Genomic DNA, 19,586 nt, shown 5'->3' on the forward strand with positions numbered 1-19,586 from the left:
CTGTTTTATCATGTAAAATACAGAGTGTAATTTGTAAACTTCAAATATTAGAGAAAGATGCAGTGTTATAAAAAAAGCTATATAACTGAAAATAAAAATATAAGACTCTTTTCTTTGCTACTAATGTCCTATTCATTATCCGTACTACACATACAATTCATTATATCATACATTTTGTTTTGCTTCAGTGTCACTTTAAAGGAGCTATCCTTTGGGGATGCCACAGTGAGGAACCACTCCCTTGTCCCCATCTTCCTTTCTCCAAGGAACAGCTGCTTAGCCACATTCACCGCAGAGCCTGGGGGAAAAATCTTTGAGTTTCAGAATGGGAGGACTGAGAGGAGCCTTATCTTGTCACTAACTGTCCCTCAGATGAACTTGGTCTACTCCCTACCTTTGGCTAATGTCCATCTAAGGTCCAGGTCACTAAATAGGTTCTTTTAAAGATTTTTTTTTATTTTCTCTGGACTTTCACATTGTTGCAGTGGGTAAGAACCAGTATACATATACAATATATACTGGCAAATGATGCAGCGCTCAGAGTGTAGAAGCAAGAGTTGAAGAATCAGTGAAGTGGACTGGATACTGTGCACATAGGCTCAAGTCACAGCTCTATGTAAGCTTTCTCTAAGGTGAGAAAACCTCATTAAGCAAAAATTATGTCAAAAATATAGTGAGTAAAATATTATTAAAAATCATGAAACACAGGCCTGTTCAGCAGAAGAATTGCACTGCAATGTACCAACTGCGTTTTGGATTGCGTCACATATTAGGAGGCAGGAAAATTGGGCGTATATGAGAAGTGGACAAACCAGGCACCGCCATTCACTCTAATATTAAATATCGCCTATTGGGCGCACAACTGGACAATTTGGGCACCCGTTAAATAGTGGCAAATTTTTATAAAATTTTTGTAAAATATTGTTTACAAATTCGTTTTGACAATTATCTTTTTCATAAATGATCATTTTAACTGTTTTAACATTTTACCATTTGGTTTGAGCATTATAATTTTGTAAATTATCGTTTGAAATGTATTATTTTAGAAATGTATCACTTGTAGTTTTGAAATGTAATATCTGACAAATGTACTACTTTTTGTATTTACGTTATTTGCAGCAGAGAAAAGGGGATTTAGGGTTAGATGTCAAGAAGGGGAATTAGGGTTAAGCATCAGGAAGGGTGGTTTTGGGATTATGCACCACAAAGGGGGTCTTAGGGTTAGGAACCACCCGGGGATCTAAGGGTTATGCACCACCAGGGTAGTATCAGGGTTAAGCACCACCAGGGGTGGGGTGTTAGGGTTAGCCACAACCAGGGGGTCTTAGCATTTGGTCTTAGGGTTAAGCACCTCAAGGGGGTCTAAGAGTTAGGCACCACTAGGGGTGTCTTAGGGTTAGGCTCCACCAGGGGATTCTAAGGGTTAGGTACCACCAGGAGGGTCTTAGGGTCAGGCACCACCAGGGGAGTATTGGGGGTCAGGCACCACCGGGGGGGGGGAGGGGGTCTTAGGGTTTGGCATTGGTAGAGGGAGTTTTCTGTTTGAGAGTAGGGTTAGATTTAGTAGTAACAAAATATCAGTAATATTTACTAATGTTTTACTATGCTTATTATGACTGTAAATATATTTTCTTTTTCATTGTTACATACTATATTGTGCAATTTCGGTTTCACCCGTCACACTTTTTATTATCATAATTTTAATATAGTTAATATTTTATTTCAGATAAAGATGAAGAAACTATAAAATAACCAAAATATTTGGCTTTGCAATACTTAAAATCATTAAAAATAACTTTAGAAACAATTGCTAATTTTAACCTACATTTACTTGTATACCGATATTTTCCTTATCACTGCCCAAAAAACAATGATTTTGGCTTTATCCTGCGCCCTTTTTTCACAGCCTCTATTTTATGCATGCACATATTAGGGCTAGTGCAGTTATGCTTTACATTATGTTACTGTATGTATCTGTAAATGTATTAAGTTATGTAACTGTTCAAGTAATTACACAGAATTCAAGGTTTTTCAGTGTTCCGTTACACAGCAGTGAAAATATTACTCATATTACATATTATATCACTGCTCACGCACTCCTATCTTGTGTCACATGTTTTCCTAACATCTAACACTCTAATATTAAATATCGCCTATTAGGCGCAAAACTGGACAATTTGGGCACCCGTTAACCACATGCCAACCGCCTTCGGCGGCAAGGGCTGGGCCCAAACGACTGCAATACGCCCATCGGCGGTGGCGGGCGTGGTTATGCGGCGATCGCGTCATTCGTGACGCGATCAGCCGCCGGCGACAGGCTCTGCCCCCCTCGATCGTTTACATCTATTCTCTCCTCTAAACACCCACTAATTACCCATCAATCACCCATCAATCACACCCTATCACCACCTGTCACTGTTACCCATCAGATTAGACCCTAATCTGCCCTTTGCGGGCACCCAATCACCCACCCACAGGCTCAGATTGCCCTCATACCCCCCCTTATCAATTTACCAGTGCATTATTTACATCTGTTCTTCCCTGTAATAACCCACTGATCACCTGTCAATCACCTATCAATCACCCATCAATCACCCCCTGTCACTGCCACCCATCAATCACCCCCTGTCACTGCCACCCATCAATCAGCCCCTAACCTGCCCCTGATCACCCACCCACACCATCAGATCGCCTGCAGACCCACCGTCAGATCACCTCCCAAGTGCATTGTTTACATCTGTTCTCTCCTCTAAACACCCACTAATTACCCATCAATCACCCCCTGTCACCACCTGTCACCCATCAGATTAGACCCCTATCTGCCCCTAGGGCACCCAATCACCCACCCACACCCTCAGAACGACCTCAGACCCCCCCAGACCTTCCCCCCCTGTGTACTGTATACATCTATTCTCCCCTGTAATCACCTGTCAATCACATGTCATTCACCTGTCATTCACCCGTCATTCACCCGTCATTCACTTGTCAATCACCACCTGTCACTGCCTCTTACGAGCATCTGATCACTCTCCCACCCCATCAGATTGCCCCAGACCTACCCTCAGATCACCTCCAAAGTGCATTGTTTACATCTATTCTGCCATCTAATCACCCACTGATCACCCATCAATCAGCCCCTGTCACTGCTACCCATCAGATTAGACCCCTATCTGCCCCTAGGGCACCCAATCACCCGCCCACACCCTCAGAACGCCCTCAGACCCCAGCCCTGATCACCTCGCCAGTGCATTGCTTGCATCTATTTACCCCCTCTAATCACACCTTGAGACACCCATCAATCACCTCCTGTCACCCCCTAGCACACCTACCCATCAGATCAGGCCCTAATTTGCCCCGTGTGGGCTCCTGATCACTCGGCCAAACCCTCAGATCCCCCTCAGACCCCCTTCCGATCACCTCCCCAGTGCATTGATTACATCTATTTTCCCCTCTAACCTCCCCCTGAGACACCCATCAATCACCTCCTGTCACCCCACTAGCACTCCTATCCATCAGATCAGGCCCAATACAACCTGTCATCTAAGAGGCCACCCTGCTTATGACCGGTTCCACAAAATTCGCCCCCTCATAGACCACCTGTCATCAAAATTTGCAGATGCTTATACCCCTGAACAGTCATTTTGAGACATTTGGTTTCCAGACTACTCACGGTTTTTGGCCTGTAAAAATGCCAGGGCAGTATAGGAACGCAACAAGTGACCACATTTTAGAAAGAAGACACCTCAAGGTATTCTGTTAGGTGTATGACGAGTTCATAGAAGATTTTATTTTTTGTCACAATTTAGCGGAAATTGATTTGTATTGTTTTTTTTTTCCACAAAGTGTCAATTTCCGCTAACTTGTGACCAAAAAAAAAAATTTGTATGAACTCACCATACTCCTAACAGAATACCTTGGGGTGTCTTCTTTCTAAAATGGGGTCACTTGTGGGGTTCCTATACTGCCCTGGCATTTTAGGAACCCTAAACCGTGAGGAGTAGTCTAGAATCCAAATGCCTCAAAATGACCTGTGAATAGGACGTTAGGCCCCTTAGCGCACCTAGGTTACAAAAAAGTGGTATCGCCGTACTCAAAAGAAGTAGTATAATGTGTTTTGGGGTGTATTTTTACACATACCCATGCTGAGTGGGATAAATATCTCTGTAAATGGACAATTGTGTTTAAAAAAAAATTAAAAAATTGTCATTTACAGAGATATTTCTCCCAACCCAGCATGGGTATGTGTAAAAATACACCCCAAAACACATTATACTACTTCTCCAGAGTACGACAATACCACATGTGTGGCACTTTTTTGCAGCCTAACTGCGCTAAGGGGCCCAAAGTCCAATGAGCACCAACTTTTACAGGGGTGCTTACAATTAGGCACCCCCCAAAATGCCAGAACAGTGAACACACCCCACCAATGACCCCATTTTGGAAAGTAGACACTTCAAGGTATTCAGAGAGGAGCATAGTGAGTCCGTGGCAGATTTCATTTTTTTTTGTCGCAAGTTAGAAGAAATGGAAACTTTTTTTTTGTCACAAAGTGTCATTTTCCGCTAACTTGTGCCAAAAAATAAAATCTTCTATGAACTCACCATGCCTCTCAGTGAATACTTTGGGATGTCTTCTTTCCAAAATGGGGTCATTTGGGGGGTATTTATACTATCCTGGAATTTTAGCACCTCATGAAACATGACAGGTGGTCAGAAAAATCAGAGATGCTTCAAAATGGGAAAATTCACTTTTGGCACCATAGTTTGTAAACGCAATAACTTTTACCTAAACCAATAAATATACACTGAATGGATTTTTTTTTTTAGCAAAGACATGTAACACAATAAATTTGGACAAAAATGTATACAGAAATTTTACTTTATTTGAAAAATGTCAGCACAGAAAGTAAAAAAAAATCATTTTTTTGACAAAATTCATGTCTTTTTTGATGAATATAATAAAAACTAAAACTCACAGCAGCAATCAAATAGCACCAAAAGAAAGCTGTATTAGTGACAAGAAAAGGAGGTAAAATTCATTTAAGTGGTAGGCTGTATGACCGAGCAATAAACCGTAAAAGCTGCAGTGGTCTGAATGGAGAAAAAGGCTCTGGTCTTTAAGTGGTTAAATAATGATAATTTTTTTGTTTTTAGAATTAGTTGTTTGTAAAATATTGTTTTCAAATTTGTTTTGACAATTATCTTTTTTTGTAAATTTTCATTTTAACTGTTTTAACATTTTAACATTTGGTTTGAGAATTATAATTTTCTTAAATTATCGTTTGAAATGTAATTTCTTACAAATGTATCACTTGTAGTTTTGAAATGTAATATCTTACAAATGTACTGCTTTTTTTATTTACGTTATTTGCAACAGAGAAAAGGGGGTTTAGGGTTAGATGTCAAGAAGGGGAATTAGGGTTAAGCATCAGGAAGGGGGGTTTAAGGGTTATATGCACCACCAAGGGGGTCTTAGGATTAGGCACCACCAGGGGGGTCTTAGGGTTATGCACCACCAGGGTAGTATCAGGGTTAAGCACCACCAGGGGTGGGGTGTTAGGGTTAGCCACAACCAGGGGGGTTTAGCATTTGGCATCATCAGGGGGGTCTTAGGGTTAGGCACCTCAAGGGGGGTCTAAGGGTTAGGCACCACTAGGGTTGCCTTAGGGTTAGGCTCCACCAGGAGAGTCTAAAGGTTAGGTACCATCAGGAGGGTCTTAGAGTTAGGCACCAGCAGGGGAGTATTGGGGTCAGTCATCACCGGGGATGGGGGGAGGGGGTCTTAGGGTTAGGCATTGGTAGAGGGAGTTTTCTGTTTGAGAGTAGGGTTAGGTTTAGTAGTAATAATAACAACATTTCAGTAATATTTACTAATGTTTTACTATGCTTATTATGGCTGGTTTCACCCGGCACACTTTTATTTACCATCATTTTAATATATGTATTATTCTATTTCAGATAAAGATGAAAAAACTATAAAATAACCAAAATATTTGGCTTTGCAATACTTAAAATCATTAAAAATAACTTTAGAAACACTTGCTAATTTTAACCTACATTTACTAGTATACTGATATTTTCCTTATCATTGCCCAAAAAACAATAATTTTGGCTTTATCCTTTTTTCACAGCCTCTATTTTACGCATGCACATATTAGGGCTAGTGCAGTTATGTTTTACATTAGGTTACTGTATGTATCTGTAAATGTATTAAGTTATGTAACTGTTCAAGTAATTACACAGTATTCAAGGTGTCATGCTGCTTGCTGTTCATATTCCTGCTGGTGTCACACTATGGACTTTATATGGTCACCTGAGCATTGCCATGCTGCTGGTGTCACACTATGGACTTTACATGAACTTCTGCTGTCCACCAGCAGAGGTCTCACCTCATCTCTGAAACTCTGTAAACAGTCACCTGACCATTGTGCAGTATTTAAAGTGGACCCAAATTAAAAATACAAGATTTCAGAAATAAAATCTATTTTCTAAATTATAATAATAAATAGCAACTTTTTTTCAGCTGCATGATGACAAATATAAAATATTTTACTTCCTTCCTTTCAAATTGCCGGGACAAAATCCGGCAAACTGGTGGAGTAGGTGGTGTCTGGCAATGGAGGAATTGCTAATGACTGCCCCCAGTATATCCCTAGTTATAAAAAGAGAAGGGTGAAAAGCATGCACTGAAAAGCTCATAGGTTTGAAGGAGTGTTTATTTATCTTTGTATGTGTCAGAGTGGTGCAACTAAATATTTTTAATTAAAAAAAATGTTTGGTTTGGGTCCGCTTTAAGGCTGCCTCTAGCAGAAGAACATTTTGTGCTGTAGACCTTGTGCTCTGGTCACCCGTATTTGCTCCTTGCCGCCTGTATTTGTATTGATCTCCTGGTATTGACCTCTTGCTTTGTCTGACTATTCTCTTGTCCACTGTCTGAATACTTCTGATATTCTGATCATTGATCCTGGCCTGTACGACTATTCTCCTGTGTGCTGATTCTGCTGATACGTGTCTGTATATATTGTCTTATTGTATATATTGTGTGATCCGGATTCCTGTGTGCTGCTATTGTGTATATATTATGTGACCCGTGTCTTTGCATATTCATTGTAAATGTTAGTTAGTTAGTCAGGGTGATATCGGGGCACGGTGGTCATATTGTACGATTGCATGCATATTGTTTGTATGTGTATATACAGTGGGTTGCAAAAGTATTCGCCCCCTTGAAGTTTTCCACATTTTGTCATATTACTGCCACAAACATGAATCAATTTTATTGGAATTCCACATGAAAGACCAACACAAAGTGGTGTACACATGATAAGTGGAACAAAAATCATACATGATTCCAAACATTTTCTACAAATGAATAACTGCAAAGTGTTGTGTGCATAATTATTCGGCCCCCTTTGATCTGAGTGCAGTCAGTTGCCTATAGACATTGCCTAATGATTGCTAATGACTAAATAGAGTGCACCTGTGTGTAATCTAATGTCAGTACAAATACAGCTGCTCTGTGAGGGCCTCAGAGGTTGTCTAAGAGAATATTGGGAGCAACAACACCGTGAAGTCCAAAGAACACGCAAGACAGGTCAGGGATCAAGTTATAGAAAAATTTAAAGCAGGCTTAGGCTACAAAAAGATTTCCAAAGCCTTGAACATCCCACGGAGCACTGTTCAAGCGATCATTCAGAAATGGAAGGAGTATGACACAACTGTAAACTTACCAAGACAAGGCCATCCACCTAACCTCACAGGCCGAACAAGGAGAGAGCTGATCAGAAATGCAGTCAAGAGGCCCATGGTGACTCTGGACGAGCTGCAGAGATCTACAGCTCAGGTGGGAGACTCTGTCCATAGGACAACTATTAGTCATGCACTGTACAAAGTTGGCCTTTATGGAAGAGTGGCAAGAAGAAAGGCATTGTTAACAGAAAGCATAAGAAGTCCCGTTTGCAGTTTGCCACAAGCCATGTCGGGGATACAGCAACCATGTGGAAGAAGGTGCTCTGGTCAGATGAGACCAAAATGGAACTTTTTGGCCAAAATGCAAAACGCTATGTGTGGCGGAAAACTAACACTGCACATCACTCTGAACACACCATCCCCACTGTCAAATATGGTGGTTGCAGCATCATGCTCAGGGGGTGCATCTCTTCAGCAGGGACAGGGAAGCTGGTCAGAGTTGATGGGAAGATGGATGGAGCCAAATAAATGGCAAACTTGGAAGAAAACCTCTTGGAGACTGCAAAAGACTTGAGACTGGGGTGGAGGTTCACCTTCCAGCAGGACAACGGCCCTAAACTTAAAGCCAGGGCGACAATGGAATGGTTTAAAACAAAACATATCCATGTGTTAGAATGGCCCAGTCAAAGTCCAGATCTAATTCCAATCGAGAATCTGTGGCAAGATCTGAAAACTGCTGTTCACAAACGCTGTCCATCTAATCTGACTGAGCTGGAGCTGTTTTGCAAAGAAGAATGGTCAAGGATTTCAGTCTCTAGATGTGCAAAGCTGGTAGAGACATACTCTAAAAGACTGGCAGCTGTAAAACTCAGGGGGCCGAATAATTACGCACACCCCACTTTGCAGTTATTTATTTGTAAAAAATGTTTGGAATGATGTATGATTTTCGATCCACTTCTCACATGTACACCACTTTGTAGTGGTCTTTCACGTGGAATTCCAATAAAATTGATGCATGTTTGTGGCAGTTATATGACAAAATGTGGAAAACTTCAAGGGGGACGAATACTTTTGCAACCCACTGTATGTTAATATGCACTTCTGTAAATAAACATGTTTATTCACCTTCAAATCCAACCTGTGCAGACCTCAGTATTTCCTTACAAGTGATCTCTATTTCTTATTTTGCTTTGATAAGGATCTGCATGCGCAGATCCTTACACAAGGTTGTTCAGTGTTCAGTTACTCAGCAGTGGAAATATTACTCATATTACATATTATATCACTGCTCACACACTCCTATCTTGTGTCACATGTTTTCCTAACATCTGGATGTCATCTGTATACAGCTTTTCTGTAAAATTAACAACACAGGGGATTGATCGGACGTCATTCTTCGTGTACACCCAACTACGCATCCGTGTCCTGTGTTTTCCCCAAAAATACTCTGTCATTTTTTCACACAAAAACTAGAAGATTAACTGATATATGCCAAATCCCATTAGGTATGATCTTTAGGGCACACACATCTGGCTGGATAGTGTACTGGTTAAAGGCACCGCCTTTGACTTGGGAAACCATGGTTCGAATCTTGGCTATGGTCAGTACCTATTCAGTAAGGAGTTCAAAGCGAGACTCCCTAACACTGCAGGGTGGCCTCTTGAGCGTGTCCCAGTGGCTGCAGCTCTGACAAGCTAAAAAAAAAACCTATACAAATGTTCATATTATTATTATCTAGCTAGGATTATAGAATCCTTCTCAAAAAATAAATGCCTCCCTCTTGTATTGTTGTTTGACAGATGTGCTGTTTCCAAGGCCTAATCTGTATATTCATTCTGGGTCAGTGGTTTGAGGGCCCTGAATTGTGAACATCTTGCCAAGTTCGCAGCTGTAATGGTGATCATTGGGTGGGATGCAGGAATGACATGTAGTACTGCTGATTTCCATAACTCTCAAAGGATAATGGGCCAGATTTATCAATAGTGTCTAAGCGAAAAATCTTAGGTGGTTTCTAAAAATCACGCAAAACTGTCTCAGATGTTTTAAAGAGGAGCTGTTAGGTATAGGGTCTCAGAGAAAAAAAACACATATATCAGTAGCTAAATATTGGCTCTACTTACATTACATATGCATTTCACTGTCCACGTTTGGATTTTACAGAATTTTTATATAGTATTTGCAGAGAATGATGCTCCTAACAGCTCATGGCAGGTTCCATGTTTGTCTGTCTCCTATGAAGCCAATTGTGATGTCATATCCTCCCTGCTTCCTGATGATTCGACTCACAAAAAAGATCCTAATGGACAACACTACTGTGCAGTGAATATTAATTAGCCATGTGGCTAGGAACAATAGCGGACTCATGCAGTATACTCTAATGGAACATGTGCCCTGTGATTTTTCAGTGCTGTGAGTTTAGGCTGCTGTTAGAAGCTGCTGTAACATGAGCCTGTAACTTCTCACTGTGAAAGCAGCCTTAGGGCATGATAGGGAAATGAAGGGGATGACCCAAGGTAGTGCAGTGGGGAGAAGAGGCAGCCCCAGAATGCTTTGCAGTATCTGTTATGCGTCCTGCCAGCCTCCTTACGAGCTTGGGAATAACAGCCTTGCTGTTCAGCACACCCACAGTAAGAGAGATTTTTAACTTCAGTATTGCCTTTTTGACTTCCTTCTAAACTGTTTAACACAGGAGCATAGAGGTTTAAATTAGCTTTTGCAGCCTGACAGTTACTCTTTAAGAAGATGCAATTTCTTTCAAAAACTCTTCTTAAACAGGAGGCAATAGGAAGGATTCTCAGAATTGGTGCAGTCTGTGGGAGAATCCTCTGAGTGAGGCACGATTTACTGTCTCTGTAGCTTTAACAGAGAAAAAAGGGAGACTCAATAGTATTTTAATGGGACAACAGCAGCAGTTATAGCACTACTTTGGGTAGGATGGCCTGAATGATGTTAATCAGTCCAGATACTCCTGTTTCATATAAAAATAAATATTACAGTAGAGTTACCACAAGGGCTTTACAAAGAAGAGACAGCTGCAAAGAGAACTTTATTTCAGTTGTGTGGGGAATAAAACAACACATACAGCACACGCTGACAGTTCATCCCTCAGTGTGGCATGAGTTGCAGGAGTTTTAGAAGAGGCATCAACCCCTTCTTACTTCTATGACAGATTAGCACTAGTTTTGAACTGTTCTACCAATATCAGTGCTGCTCATCAGGATTCCGGATATCCGGGTAACCCAGATATCCGAACATTTTTCAGCTATCCGACCGGATTCGGATTCTGGATACCTGGGCCCAAATCCGTATAGCAAACCGCGGATATTTGGGCGCATACCCGGATATCCGTGGATACCGGGCGGGTATCCGAATCCGGGTACTGTAACCATGGAGATGACGTCTACAATGTCATTGAGCCAATCAGAGGGCTCCCAGCCTAAGTCCAAGCAACCAATCACAGAGGGGAACCTTAGCCAGTCCCTCCTATATACAAGGAGGGGGGCCATGATGAGAATCTCGTCCTTGCTTTGTGACTGCCACTGAGAGACAACTCCAGTTTGTTTGGCTAAGCAAGTGCATTATCACAGTGATAAACACAGCGTTTTTACACATAAACACCTTCATTACACTACTGTTATATTGTGTTGTAGTTAGCTAGTCTGTGTAATTTGTTAGTGTCAGTCAGTCAGACTTTGAGCTGCAGCAGCTGCCTGCTAGTTAGGTCCTGTGTCTGTGTCTGTGTGTGCTGTGCACACAGTCCAGGCCTCCTGCTGCTGGCTGGCCTGCTATTAGCCTTAGCTAGCTAGTAGTTACAGTATAGGTAGGATTACTGTGTTATTGTGTAGTTACTGGCTGCAGTGCCATAGTTGTTAGAGAGTCAGAGTAGTACTGTGTTAGCTACTACAGATTATTGCAGTGCTGCTGTGCTGCTGACTGAGCAGTGAGCAGTGTCAGTGTGTCTTGTTCTACTCTGCTGTCTGTCACTCCGTGCTGATTCACAGTCCAAGCCCGCTATATTAATAAAGTACAAGTACCCCACATCATCTGTGACATCACATATAACTTGTACTATGTCTGGCACTGGCAATCGGGGGAGGGTCAGCAAGGCCAAGAGGAGAGGGAGCAACATTGCGGCCTCCATCAGCAGTTCTGCCACATCAGTCTCCATTCCGCCGCTACCTACTGGCCATCCAGCTGTTAGAGGGAGTCACGCTGCAGAGACACAGCAGCGTGTAGTGGCCATTTTCAAGCAGGGTCAGCGGTGCAAATTGGAGGAGAAAGACTCTGCTCCTGTGATACAGCTGATGGTGGATGATGAGCAGGCCAACACCAGCCCTACAAAACACATTCTGGACGCAATGGGCTTTGTGGAAGAGTCTGAGATGGTGATAGTAATTGTTGGGGGGGAGTCCGTCGTCCATGATTAATCAGCAGAAGAGGAGTTTGGGGCTGGCTCATCATCCCAGCAGTTGTTCAAGGAAGGGGAGTTTGATGGTGATGATGACGAGATGAAGGACCAGGACTGCCATCCACCAGAGGGGGATCATGTCAGCTCTGACTCTGAGGAGGAGGATGATTCAGTGGGTCTGGCACGGAGGATCAGCATTGTAGGGATTGGCAGGAGCAGCAGTGGGCATGGAATGCGTGACCCACAGCCTGCTGCTTCATCTGCCACTACTATCACAAGCCGCACCACTCAACCCCAGGCCCCGCCCCCAACCACCACTGGCCAAAAACACCACCAGACCCTGCTGAGCGAGTCCTTCATCAGGGCTCAGCCTCCCGGCAGCTGTCGCATACGCCAGTTGAACGGCTTGCTTACCCGGGCCATGTCCTCCCATACTCGTTTGTGCAGGAGGGGAGCCAGATGCGTGCGCTCCTGCAGTGCGCAGCGCCGGATTGGCCAATCCCCAGCCGGCACTACTTCACACGGACGGCCATCCCAGCACTGCACCAGTTTGTGAAGGCCAACGTGGAATGTGGGCTGGATCATGCGGTGGGTGCGCGCGTCCATGTGACCATGGACTCATGGTCAAGCCGGTTTGGGACAGGCTGGTACCTCTCTTTCACCGCTGCCTACAGCGGAGGTGCCTGCAGCAGCATCCGGCTATCAAAGCCAGAACTAGCACCTGACCCGGATGGTGGCCGATTACATGGGGTCCTACAGCGGGCTTGACACCGACACCCCTGTGGACCCCTTGGATTACTGGATCAAGCACCTGGATATCTGGAGCGAGCTGGCACAGTACGCCCTGGAAGTGCTGTCCTGCCTGCCTTCCAGCTTGCTGTCAGAAAGGTGCTTCAGTGCGGCCGGTGGCGTGGTCACCGAAAAGCGCACTTGTCTGTCCACCCAGTCTGTGGATAGACTGACTTTTTTAAAAATGAACCAGGCTTGGGCAGTTGGTGAGTTCCTGGCCCCTTTTGTTGGCAAGAGGGGGAAATGAAGTGGCTGAGTGGGAATCACTATGCCTGCCTCACCATCTTTTACCACCACAACCTCGGCTCCTGGCTCCCTCCATCTTCATTGATAAGCCAGGTTCAAATTTTTTTTACAGCCGTAGTACTACCAACACTGGGTGCCATGGTTATTATCTGAACACAATTGCTGTGTAATTTTTTTGGAGGTGTCTGTGCTGTCCAAGTTGTGGGGAGGCCCCAACTGCGTCAGTACGACCGCTTCCTGGAACCTCTCCTTTTTAATGTTTTACCTGTACCATGATACCAACACTAGGTGCCATAGCAATTATCTGAACACAATTGATGTGTAATTTTTATGAGGTGTCTTTGCTGTTCAAGTTGTGGGGAGGCCCCAACCGCTTCCTGGAACCTAGTCCTGATGTTAATTGACAGCCATTTTTTTTTGGGGGGGGGGGATTTTAAGTCCCCACATGATCAATTAGTGTTCCCCTTTAAAAAATAATGATGCTACGTGCCTCATTTCACCTAAAAAACTGTTTAGAAGCAATTTAAATCTGAATCACACTGATGCATGGCATAGCTTAGAGATTCAGCTTTGTCTTCGCAGCATGACGTCTGCGACTCCTAGTGCAAACCGTCCCTTAATAGATAGAAAATAAGAAAGAAACTGTTGAAATTTGCTTTGATAAATCTGATCCAATGATCCATGATGGACTGCATTGAAATGAATTGAGGGACATTTAAAGGGACCCTGAGCTGTAATTAAAACCAGAATTTCGAGCAGTGGCGTTCCTATTGTAGTGCGCAGGGGGGCGTGGCGCACCGGGTGACAGACACCCAGGGGGGTGTCGCCGCGACCCCCCACAGCAGCAGAGCAGGTGAGGGAGGGGGGAGAAATTTCCCCCCTTCCCACCGCTGCCCCCACTGCCCCTCCTCCTAGTGCTGCTTCCCCCCTCCAGGGACATCTATACTGGGGGCAACTATACTGGGGGCAACTAAACTAGCTATACTGGGGGGCAGCTATACTAGCTATACTGGGGGCAGCTATACTGGGGGCACCTAAACTAGCTATACTGGGGGGCAGCTATACTGGGGGCAGCTCTACTAGCAATACTGGGGGCAACTATACTAGCTATACTGGGGGCAACTATACCAGCTATACTGGGGGTAGCTATACTGGGGGCAACTATACCAGCTATACTGGGGGCAGCTATACTGGGGGCAGCTATACTAGCTATACTGGGGCAACTATACCAGCTATACTGGGGGCAACTATACCAGCTATACTGGGGGCAACTATACCAGCTATACTGGGGGCAGCTCTACTAGCTATACTGGGGGCAACTATACTAGCTATATTGGGGGCAACTATACCAGCTATACTGGGGGCAACTATACTAGCTATACTGGGGGCAACCATACCAGCTATACTGGGGGCAACTATACCAGCTATACTGGGGCAACTATACTAGCTATACTGGGGCAACTATACTAGCTATACTGGGGGCAACTATACTAGCTATACTGGGGCAACTATACTAGCTATACTGGGGGCAACTATACTAGCTATACTGGGGGCAACTATACTAGCTTCACTGGGGGCAGCTATACTGGGGGAAACTACTAGCTATACTGGGGCAACTATACTAGCTAATACTTTAAATTACAGTTAGCTCCGCCCTCATCCAGCCATGACCACGCCCATTTTGCCACGGAGCAAGCCACCGGTTGTGGCCACGGCCATTTTTTTAGGGGGGTGTGTGTCTTTTAATACCCAGCACCGGGTGCCAAATGCCCTAGGTACGCCACTGATTTCGAGTTACCTGGGGATTCTTCCAGCCCCCCGTAGCCCATGAGGTCCTCTGGCATCCACTTCTTACTTCGCCTGGTCCCGCTGGCGGCTCCGGTATTTAGCAACTTCTTGCGTGAAATCGCACTTGGGCGCCCCCGCCGCGCACCCATTGCATCATTACGCCGGTCGCCGTAAGCTTCCTGCACATGCTTGGCTATCTAAAAACCAAACTGCACATGCGCAGAAGGCTTACGGTGACTGGCGTGATGTCATACTAGGGTCACGCATGTGTGACTTCACTTGAAGTCGCCAAATACAAGAGTCGCCAGTGGGACCAGGAGAAGAGAGAAGAGAATGCTGGAGGACCTTGTGGGCTACGGGGGGCTGGAGGAAGCCCCAGGTAAGTCCAAATTCCGGTTTTAATTACTGGGCAGGGTCCCTTTAAGTTTGAATCTCTATTCACAACCAGAATTGCACAGGTTCAGCTACAGGAGGCCCATTTTATTTATCATTAAAATGATCTATAGCCATGCCAAGTGATTGTTGCTGGACACTTTTTTGAAACACAGTTTCCACTGAATTCCATAAATTCTGAACTCTGTAGCATAACTCAGTAGTCGGAACTCTTCAATATCCATGTGCTTGCCCTCGATGCGCGTATTCTGTAGCATTTATGTGGCCATACTAATAAAATGAGATACATTAATTCTGATATATACAAAGTGTCATATTATACCATGTATTATTCTGTGTAGCGCCAAAGGAGATATATGGATAGAGAATAATTATAATAATAATACGCACAACTAATGATTGTACCCGATTGCTTTTTTTCCTAGGCTTTCTGTGATCATTTGAATAGGAAACACTTCCTCGGGAATATCTCTAAGCACTAAACATTTCAAAGTTTTAGTTCTATTTTTAAATATGTTTCAAATGTCTAAAAATATACCGCATTTTAAAATGTCCACTTGCTCTCGGTCTTTCCCCTAGAATACCCCATTGACACGATGATGTCAGTAGAGGACTATGATATCATATGAGTAATTTGGGCAGCTCTTTGTTGTTCATGTATGCCTGCCAGCACACCATAGTTTTCCCACATTATTTGCGTTTTTAGTGAAAACCTTATTAAGCAGCACCCCACCCCATTACACAGCATCTCTGATACTGTTTCTTCTAGCTAAGAAAAAGTATAATATATATTGAGGCTTGACCCTATCTAAGCACCATACTTTACTACACCCTGGAAATCTGCCTCACATTACTCACGTAGCTGGTGTTTTTGTTTTGTTGCTGATGTAGCTGCTCCTATCCTACTGCAACTTTTCTTCTACTTCTCTCTTGTTTTCATTGCACTGAAATGTTTTTTTTCCCATAGAAACCTCTCCCCAATACTATTGTGTGATCCTCAGATAAATGTAAGAAATAAAGAGACCCTGTAGTAAAATGTAACGCAGGGGCATATTGACAAAATAGAGTTAAAACTTTACTATTACTTATGCTAGATTTTTTTCTAGGTAGAGGGTTGTGCTAATTGTGAAACTAGTGTAAAGAATGGTAAAATTTCCATGATCTGCCAGCTTACCCGACCTCAATTTTAATTCTATTTAGTGAATATGCCCCATGATGAGATAATCATATTATGTACACTACCAATCCTACTATACTGTGCTTCTTTCTTCTTTTTTTCTTACTGTAAGCATGAATAATCCCGGGCTGTAAATAAGACTTTCTCTGCAGTTGTGAAGTCAAACTGCAACTGTCACTGATACTAATAGTAAGTTATGAAACTTGTGGTCCTGACAACAGTTACATAGTTAGTTTGGTTGAAAAAAGACAACTGTCATCTGTACACCTTTAATGAGCGAACCCAGCCTACAGTGGGATGCTAAAGTTTGGGAAACCTTGTTAATTGTCATGATTTTCCTGTAAAAATCGTTGGTTGTTACGATAAAAATGTCAGTTAAATATATCATATAGGAGACACACACAGTGATATTTGAGAAGTGAAATGAAGTTTATTGGATTTACAGAAAGTGTGCAATAATTGTTTAAATAAAAATTAGGCAGATGCATAAATTTGGGCTCCACAAAAAATAAATGAATTCAGTATTTAGTAGATCCTCCTTTTGCAGAAATTACAGCCTCTAAACGCTTCCTGTAGTTTCCAATGAGAGTCTGGATTCTGGTTGAAGGTATTTTGGACCATTCCTCTTTACAAAACATCTCTAGTTCATTCAGGTTTGATGGCTTCTGAGCATGGACAGCTCTCTTTAACTCACACCACAGATTTTCAATTATATTTAGGTCTGGGGACTGAGATGACCATTCCAGAACATTGTACTTGTTCGTCTGCATTAATGCCTTAGTGGATTTTGAGCAGTGTTTAGGGTTGTTGCCTTGTTGAAAGATCCAGCCCTGGCACAGCTTCAGCTTTGTCACTGATTTGTGGACATTGGTCTCCAGAATCTGTTGATACTGAGTGGAATCCATGTGTCCCTCAAGTTTGGCAAGATTCCCAGTCCCTGCACTGGCCACACAGCCCCACAGCATGATGGAACCAATACCATATTTTACTGTAGGTGGCATGTGTTTTTCTTGGAATACTGTAATGAATAGCGGAGATACGGCCGCAACAGCAAGCGGCATGGCTACTATCTCTGCGTCACAGCCGGCGGTTTCCGCTGCACAGTTACACGCTGGTGCTTTGCCTGGTCCTTCTATTGCTCATAGACTAAGTGCTACACGCGCCAGGCGACAGGACCTTTATGCAACTAGAAGGGGAGTCAGCTGATCAGGCGATCAACTGACTCCAGCTATGCTCCGGATTGGCTGAGTGACTGGGGCGGCGCTGTCCAGCGCTTGCAGTATATATAGGTCAGGTCATTCAGTTGCTCCGCGTCTGCTGTTGCAAATGCTACGTGTTAGCACTCAGACCTAGTCAGATCCCAAAGTGTGCTAGAACCAGCTGGAACTGGGGATCCACACTTAGCCAGATTCTGTTGATAGCTTAAAGTACTCATTGAATTGTATTATTTGTTATGACCTTCTGCTAGCCTGACTACTCCTCTGTTTACTGATCCTGTACCTTTGCCTATCTGATATAGTTGCCGACTCTGCCTGAAACACTACTCTGATCTAGCTTTCTGTCTCTGTACCATATCTGTCCGCTTGTTGCCAAACCTGCTTGTCTGACTCCCCTATCCTCACCAGTGAGCCTAGTCACCAGTGAGGGATTCTCTGACAGTATCACCTGCTTCACTGGTGAATACTAGCTGCAGTACTATCTGAATCACCTGCCCCTCAGGTGGTCAGTAGCTGCTGTACAGTCTGAATCACCTGCTTCTCAGGAGATTACTAGCTGCAGTACTATCTGAATCACATGCTCCTCAGGTGGTCAGTAGCTGCAGTACAGTCTGAGTCACCTGCTTCTCATGAGATTACTAGCTGCAGTACTATCTGAATCACCTGCTCCTCAGGTGGTCAGTGGCTGCAGTACAGTCTGAATCACCATCTCCTCGGGTGAATAGTCACTACAGTACTATCCTCTCTACCTGCCCCTCAGGTAATAGTGGCTACAGTACAGTCTGAATCACCCATTCCTTGGGTGATCAGTACACTTTTTGTAATATAGTTCCACCCGCTCCTCGGTTGAACTATCTCACTATTGTCTGTATCTCCAGCTTGCTGGAGTTTCCTGTGTTACATAGATATACTCCTATCTCCCAGCTCCTCTGGGAATAGCGAGTATCTCTATCATTACTGTTGCACCAAACACATACCCTCACATTGGTGGTCCTGGTCCTGGCTATACCAGTATTATTGGTGATTCTGCAGATCACACATAATCAGGTATAGCGTCTGTATTATTGTTGATACTGCAGATCACCAATAATCAGAGTAATCTGTTCTTGCTGACACCATTGTTACAGAACAGCAGACCAAAACATTATGGACGCACTGCGTGACCAAGTTGAAGTCCTGAACACCGCGGTAAACAATCTTACCGGGGTGATTAATACCCAACAGTCTCAGATTACACAACTGTCTGGGACTGTACAGGTACTTCAAACAACCGTTGATGCAGTGCGATCCCCTCCAGTCACGGACCTTCGTATGTCCGTACCTGAAAAGTTTTCTGGGCATAGATCTGACTTTCAGAATTTTAGGAATCGTGTGTTGTCTTATTTTGAGTTGAGGCCCAACCTATCAGGATCTGAGAACCAGAGGGTAACATTTATAAAGACCCTTCTGTCAGGAGATTCACAAACTTGGGCATATAGTCTGCAGGCTGAGCATAAGGCCTTATCCTCAGTTCAGGAGTTTTTTAAGGCCATGGCCGTTATATACGATGATCCGGATATTGGATATAGGCAGGGGCGTAATCCAGTGGAGGTTTATGCCGCAGAGTTTAGGAGGTGGGCTGTATCAGCTAGATGGGGAACGTATGCATTGTTAGACTGTTTCCTGTCAGGATTATCTGATGCAGTTTCTGATTTGATGTTAGGGCATCCTGAGCCTGAATCCCTAGACGAAGCGATTTCGTTGGCGGTACGGGTTGATCGCCGCCTTCGCTATCAGAACCCATGGGAGAAACGCTATAAGATCTGTTTCTTACACCTCTTCTCCACCCTCGTCACCTCAAGATGAACCGATGAAGTTCGGTCACTCTAGGTTAACGCAAGTGG

This window comes from Hyperolius riggenbachi, chromosome 6 (genome assembly GCF_040937935.1).
Source record: "Hyperolius riggenbachi isolate aHypRig1 chromosome 6, aHypRig1.pri, whole genome shotgun sequence".
Lineage (NCBI taxonomy): Eukaryota > Metazoa > Chordata > Amphibia > Anura > Hyperoliidae > Hyperolius > Hyperolius riggenbachi.